This window comes from Silene latifolia, unplaced genomic scaffold (genome assembly GCF_048544455.1).
Source record: "Silene latifolia isolate original U9 population unplaced genomic scaffold, ASM4854445v1 scaffold_70, whole genome shotgun sequence".
Taxonomy (NCBI): Eukaryota; Viridiplantae; Streptophyta; class Magnoliopsida; order Caryophyllales; family Caryophyllaceae; genus Silene; species Silene latifolia.
This window is the reverse complement of record NW_027413609.1, coordinates 4,348,421-4,354,953: the sequence shown is the minus strand read 5'-3', so window position 1 is coordinate 4,354,953 and position 6,533 is coordinate 4,348,421. Positions and strand designations below refer to the sequence as shown.

Genomic DNA, 6,533 nt, shown 5'->3' with positions numbered 1-6,533 from the left:
GGCTTTTGAATCACTCCAATAGGAGTCCGAATGAGAAAATGACGTCCGTTTTACAATCCGAGCTCAAACAAAGAAGCTCTTCGGGAATCCGCGCGTCCCGAGACTGAAGACGCTCGTCATCCCCAGAAGATGCCCGTCTTCCCCAGAAGACGCCCGGACAGAATCTCCAGAAGATGCCCGTCTTCTCCCCAAGACGCCCGGGCAGAGACCACAGAATCCGCCCGTCCCGTGCCAAAGACGCCCCGATTCCCAGGCAGACAATTTCGTCTTCTTCAAGCCTCAATGAAAGATGCCCATCCTTCGAAAAATACCGGCGTTTCCCTGCTCAAATCTAAAAACTGTAATTACTAATTTAGCCTTACTTAACCTAATGATGCTCTACTATATATACCCCATTTGTAATAATCAAACCATCAAGTTTCCTTATATTAAATCAAGCTTTCTTAGATTAGATTAGGAGTAGATTAGAATAGATTAATCTCAATCTTTCCACAAATCTCACATTAATCTCTCCTTAATTATTGTTCAAGTTTATTATTCAAGTTCATCACTTTTGGGTAATTGAAGATTATTGGGTTATTATTGGGAGATTGACAACCTTCCATCAATCATCAAGTTCTTCTATTATTCTTTGCATTATTATTTTGAAATCTCCATAGGTATAATTCTCTTAATCCTTTTTTTAATTATTGTTAATCTTTCTTACTTGTTCATCATGTTTGGCTTTGTTAGTATGATTGACAACCTTATTAACATGTTAAACTTGATCATAAGTGAGTAGGTACTTAGCTAGGATTAATGGGTAATTAGGGGAAACAAACATGGGGAATGATTCATGCTTAATCTAATATGCTTCCATGATTAATTTGCTTGCTTGTTGTGATTTCAACTTATGCACATGTTATGTTTGATGAAATGCTAAGCCTATGAATCCTTGCATTTACAACCATCTCTTATCTTTTCAATGAGACTCGTAAGACATAAACCAGCTCGAGTCTTATTAGACCATACATATAGTTGAATAGGGAGGATTAAGTCGACTTGTAGGTGTTGTACAATCTAATCAATTCGGCTCCGGGACCCAGACCTTCCTAGGATTGTAAGATATAAACCAACTCGATCCATCACAACAATAATTGCTTGCATCTAGTAGGAAACATGTTTGTATGATCAACTCCCATGAATCCCTTATGAACCCATGATATCCTAGTGCTTTTAGTCATTTGTTTACATTTCTTAGTTCATTGTTTGCTTTACTTTGTTACTCTCATTAGTTTAAAATACAACTACAAACCCCATCAATTGTGACACTAGCATAGATCGAGATAGATAGACTTAGAACCCAAAGCACACCGTCCCATGGATCGACCTCGACTTACCACTAACTAGTAGTTTGTTCAGAAATATAAATGTGTTTGATTGGGAGACCCGACGACATTACCCACATCAGGTACTCACAACGACGGGTATCAATGCACATGGAAAAAAGGACGGACAACAATAATCTCCAGAGGACGAGACACAAATTAGACCAGATCCAAATTCAATACCTTCACAAATCCTCCGTCTGAAATATTCTATCCCAATTTCAAATCATACCATACAATTAAACTGTCCCAGTTTCCATATAAGCGCATAAGTGCCGTTAATTTACGACAAAGTCGAAATTCATTCATAGTCAACATCCAAATAGTCCTGAGAGTACCAATTCAAATAAGTTTCTTTACTTTACTCTTTTATTTATTTTATTTACTTTCTTTATTTCTTTATTTATTGTATATTTGTATATCAACTAACTTAGTTAAGTTGTTCTTGTAAATATTTGTATCGTTTTTATTTTATAACTCTTATTTTTGTTAAATTTCGTAAAATATATTATATTACAAATAAATAGTAGAGGTCGTCAGTTTGATGGGCGGTTCGGGTGCGTAACACCTTCTCTGACCGTACCTTTACCCCCGAATCCGCAATCTTTGGTTTAAACCGGAGTGACGGATCACTCCCCATTCCAGGGATCAAAAGGGGCATTTTCCGTTAACTTATTTTTGTATGTTTTTTTTTATAAAACATACTGGCGACTCCTATCTATTAATTTATTTCAAAAAAGAAGATTTTTTCAGGAATCTCACACCTCTATGTGGATTCGGTACCTTTCTTACCACTAACTATTAGTTAGTACTGAGTTAGGTTTACTTTAATTTAGGGGACACGACTTTACCCTTCCCAATTCACAAATGTAAGCCACACAAGGAACCCAATCCAAAGCATGAACAATAATACTAAATAAGAAGAGCTAGGATGAGTTTCTTATAGATTAAACAACCTAAGAGAAACTCACATGCAAATCCTACCCAAAAGGTGCAAACTTTAAGCCAAATTCACAACAACTAGGCTTGTTTCTGTAAATCGATCTCAACTAGATTAAGATAAATAATCCAGATTTGCACTTGTTTTATAAATGAGATGATAACTTAGTTACTCTTAACATATATTGATCTAACATAACATGACATTAATACAAAGGAAATGTAATACTAGTGGAATAAATGATATATGTATAGCTGAGTAATATGTGTAAGTAGTATCGTAATGTGAGTTACTAATGATAATATTTTAATTGGCGTGCATGTATAAGTGGAGTAGGTTCTAAGTGGTACGGAGAATGCGCGAATTTGGGGCAGAGTTAATTTTAAGGAGGAAAGACTGTAATACCCCTCATATTATATGGTATATGACTCTTTATGTGTGTCTAAAATATAAGGTAAACTATGAATGGTTAATAGGAAACTTGCACAAATGTCTCATAGTTGGAAATGTGATCACTTGTTTAATGGGCATTTTCAAACGGTCATATCAAAAGTTGTAGAACTCCGTTGAGGGTGATTCAACTTGGAGGTGAAAGATTATTGCCTTAGCTTTCCAACGCATGGTCACAAGCTTGATTCCAGTAAGTACAGTGCGCAAAGTTGAACTCGCTGAATGATGTTACGCGTTAATACTCTTTCCTAATTCCGAACTTTCCTAGAATATTCCTATTATTATCATATTATATCCAATCTCAAATATTACTACTACTACTACTACTATATATATATATATATATATATATATATATAGAGTCGGGATCCGGTGAAAACTACTAAATATTTGAGGATTGAGTAACGAATGAAATATCACACGTTATTCTAAAGAGTATCACTCGCGAATAAAATGAAAAAAACACACTCAGACCTTCTTCAGAAAATCATAACGCACGACATTTTTATTTACTCCACACTTTCTCTCTCTAAAACTGAATAAAAAACAAGAGATTAAATTAGCGAATCAATCAAAACTACGAGGGAATAGCGATCAATCTTCAAGGCAATTGCGTTTGCATAATTCAAGTACCATTTTTTCCTTAATATTCTCGAATTTTTGAATTTACGAATATTTTAGTGAAATAATTGTTTAAATCGAGTAATTATGCAACTACAGTCATCAATTACTATCGTCACTTGCAGATGCTAATTTAGATATGAAATTATTGCTTAATTTTTTTTAATTTTCATATATTTTCATATAATTGAAAATTAGGGTTTCGTATTGTTTCAATCTCCTAAATTAGGTTTATAATTGTTCGATTGTGAAATTTAGTGGTCGACATTGTTTGATTTTGAAAATTAGAGTTTCGTATTGTTTCAATCTCGTAAATTAGGTTTTTAATTGTTCGATTGTGAAATTTAGGGTTCAAAATTGTTCGATTTTGAAAATTAGGATTTCGTATTGTTTGAATCTAAATAAATTAGGGTTTTAATTGTTCAATAGTGAAATTTAGGGTTCAAAATTGCTCGAATGAGTAGAATGAGTAATTGTTCGATAGTGAAATTTAATTGTTCGATAGTAAAAACGCAGATGAGGAATGAGTAATGAAAATAACAGTTTTGAATGAGTAGAATGATTAATTGTCGATAGGCTGATTGTTTACGAAATCCTTGTGATACTTTTATTTGTACGATGTGATATTTTATGTGAAGATTAGTGGTACTCAATCTTCATACATTATTTCTAATAACCTGTCATATTGTTTCTCAGTATCAGGAAAATGGACTTGAAAGTTTCGAATAATCCAAAGATAGTCAGCGGCGTAATGAGGTCTCTAGCGACAAACGACGTGGTTGAACGACCACAAACCAAGAAGCTAAAGGCTGCTAATAAAAAGAATAGCAAAAACGATGAAATGGTGATACAAAATACAGTAGTTAATCTGCTGTCTGTAGAACTATTAATATGAAGAAATCCGCTGCGTATCTTTGTTTCATGTGTTACTGTAGACTTGGTGTCTGTCATTACTTTTCAGAATGTGCTTTCTTTGCAGGATCGAAGAGTTTAATTGTCCTGATGCTTTAGTTGAAAGTTACAAATCAGTGACAGAGTATATGATCATCAATGCCTGCATACCTGATATGGTTTGAAATTTTGAATCAGAACTGAGTACATGACGAGTAAATATTTTTGCAGGAAGCGAGATATGTGACCGATTTGCTGCAGTAGGATTCCACGCAAACATGATAACGTACTTAACTCAACAGCCTGAACATGCCTTTGGTAAAAGCTTCCAACACTCTGACCAATTTCGGCGGTACATCAAGCTTTACTCCTCTAATTGGCGCTTTGATAGCAGACTCCTTTGCCGGACAATTCTGGACTATTGTCGTTGGTTCACTCTTCTATGAGCTGGTATCCTCTATTTCCTATCTAATTATCTATATAAATATGTTTCATAGCATGTTTCACTGTCTTCATTAAACGGAACCTGTCGCACTTCTTATAATTTGTGAAAACTCGGTCCTTCAAATGCAAATTTTGGTAATCCAGAGTCTGTGTTGTTAAGAAAGAGGCCAGATTGCATATTTAGCCTACCGTTTAAGGTAATCCTCGAGGCATTGGGGAAATGGGGTGTTTTTGTAATTGTATTGTTGTATGACCCTTGAGTTGACTGCTGTAATTTCTTGAGCTCACTGCAAATAAGAGTGCAGCTAAGGAAAAGTTTAGTCACAGGACTAACATAGCCACATGTTGGCATGTTGCAGGGTTTTATTGCCATCACTATATCAGCTATTATTCCAAAACTCCATCCTCAGCCATGCCCAACTCAAGTGAACTGCAAGGAAGCATCTACTCTACAGCTTTCGGTCCTGTATCTCGCTCTTCTCCTCACATCCGTCGGGACAGGCGGTATAAGGCCTTGCGTGGTTACTTTCACAGCCAACCAGCTGGATATGAGTAAAACAGGGGTAGCATCAAGAAAATGGAACTACTTCAACTGGTATTACTTCAGTATGGGATTAGCTACACTCACAGCTCTGACTGTTATAGTCTATATACAGGATAATGTAGGATGGGGTTGGGGTCTCGGAATCCCTACCATTGCCATGACAATCTCCATTATCGCCTTTGTGGGAGGATATCCTCTATACTACAAACCAAAGCCCGGTGGAAGCCCTTTAGTTAGGATGTCTCAAGTTGCGGTCGCCGCTTGGAAGAAAAGGAAAACTCCCAAACCTACAGACCCAAGTTTGCTGTACCAGAACAAAGAGATTGATGCATCTATTTCTGTTGACGGAAGGCTTCTACACACGGAACAATTTAAGTAATCAAAAATTTACTTAGGTTAGATGTCATTTGAGTAACTTTGTGGTGTAGTTCTCACTTTCACTACATGCATGATTTGATTGATCCTAGTACAATTTTCCTCTTTGTATGATATTTGAAAGTAGTAGCATGTCGGAGTTGGGTGGCAATCTTAAGTTGTCTCATTTTTGTATTCTTTTTTTTTTGCTTATAAATATCAAGATTTGTTACTTGTGTTTTACTTTTGTGATACCGAGAAACAATATCACATGTTATTAGAACAATATCACACCTTCTACAAAATAATATCACTATTTCACAATTTCTTTAAATGATTCTCCCATTTTGTGATACTCTGAAACAATATCAGAACTATTATAATAAAATGCCACAAGTCCTTAGAAACAATATCACAGTTTTATTTGTTATTAACGTGTTAAACTTACAACTTACATTATGTTTTTTTTTTTTGTTTTTTTTTGCGTGTGCAGATTTCTTCACTTGTGAATGTTGATTAAGAGCTTGTGTGCACGCTGAGAAAGTCTATATTACATCATCAACTTAGCAAAATCATCTTTATTTACTCATTATACTCAGATATACAAATTCTTTCATTCTTAGAGATGTAATTCCAAATGGCAATAATTGTGTATTCTTTCTCCATTTTTGGCTAACAATATCATTAAACTTCAGAATCAATAAGATAGTGTTACCAAGATTTGCGTATTGTATTTTACAATATCACACATTATTGTAAACAATATCACACTTCATTTGAAACAATATCACCATTCTTCTGAAATAATATCATCACATCACGCTTAATTGTAGACAATACCCCTTGTGTGATATTGTTATACAATATCACATGTGCTTATAAGTAATATCACTCTGTATACAAAATAATATCATGGTTAAAA

General features: G+C 34.9%; 1 pseudogene; it reads left to right on the top strand.

The window, feature by feature from the left end:
• The first annotated feature begins 4,084 nt into the window (after positions 1 to 4,084).
• Positions 4,085 to 5,636, top strand: LOC141640056 (protein NRT1/ PTR FAMILY 3.1-like; annotated as a pseudogene).
• The last annotated feature ends 897 nt before the right edge of the window (positions 5,637 to 6,533 follow it).